At 54.7% G+C, this 898-nt stretch overlaps 1 protein-coding gene across 2 annotated transcripts in view; it reads right to left on the reverse strand.

Annotated features, from left to right (window-relative positions):
* SRRT (serrate, RNA effector molecule) overlaps positions 1–898 on the reverse strand; it is a 16,344-nt gene that overhangs the window by 6,381 nt on the left and 9,065 nt on the right. Inside the window, exon 1 of one of the 2 annotated variants that reach the window (XM_077758590.1) lies at positions 317–579. The exons of the other annotated variant lie outside the window; for it this stretch is intronic. The gene's annotated coding sequence lies outside the window, so the exon portion shown is untranslated. Of the gene's footprint in view, positions 1–316; positions 580–898 lie in introns of those variants that run through there. 2 annotated transcript variants of the gene reach the window in all.

An 898-nucleotide genomic window follows, 5' to 3' on the forward strand; every position in this document is an offset into this window, starting at 1 on the left:
GGGGGGGGGGGGGGAGGGCAGAAGAAATGAGGAGTATGAGAAAAAACAGACAAGTGTGAGAAAGTTCCAGAAGTTGAAAACAAAGGGAAAAACAACCAAAGGTCAGAGAAACTGAAAAGAAAAAAAAAACAAAACAGAGGAAAGAAGTGTTAGGTGAGGAGCAAGGACAGGGACAAAGAACGAACGAAAGGTTCATGAGAGAACGAGACCAGGACACGGAGAAAGAAGAAAGAGGGGACAGTGACAGACAAAACAGAACCACAAGTTGAGCATGAGAGGAAAGGAAAGCCGCAGGCATCACCTCCAGGATCTTTACCTTGGCCGCTTGGTCAAACAGAGCTCAAGATTTAACTAGCCGCGCCCAGGGCCCATGCTGGCAGGTGGGCCACCGGCTGGCTCCTGGCTGGGGCGTCCCGGCCCAGATGACCCACCCCCGCGGGGCTCCGCGGTGGGGGCCCTGACTGACTAGCTGCCTGAGCAATCACATTCAGCTAGACCGCTGCATTGTGCACAGCAGTGCCCTGCCTGTCTGCCTGGCCGGGGCAGCGCGGCTCAGCCCAGGGGGCTCATGTATGGGCTGGGTATNCACAAAAGGAAAAAAAATTAAAAATTCTTTTTCTGTCAAACGACCCTGAGATCTTTGCTTTTTCTTGTCTGGATTCACTCGTTGCTTTTGGGAGAACACCACAGCCACACAGGGTCCCGGCGATCAGGGATGACAATGACCCAATACCAGCAAGTGGGAAGCAGTCTGTCTGCTGCCCCAGGGGAACAGGTGGCTCTGGCCAGCTGCCTGGAGGTGTCCCACTCACTGAGGACAGAGGGGAAGTGAGGTGGGGCAGGAGGCCGTGGCAGACGGTGAAGTGAGGAGGAGAACCCATCAGCCAATGCTGCTGAA

The sequence above is a fragment of the Crocuta crocuta genome, unplaced genomic scaffold, assembly GCF_008692635.1.
Source record: "Crocuta crocuta isolate KB4526 unplaced genomic scaffold, BGI_CrCroc_1.0 scaffold273, whole genome shotgun sequence".
NCBI classification, from domain to species: domain Eukaryota; kingdom Metazoa; phylum Chordata; class Mammalia; order Carnivora; family Hyaenidae; genus Crocuta; species Crocuta crocuta.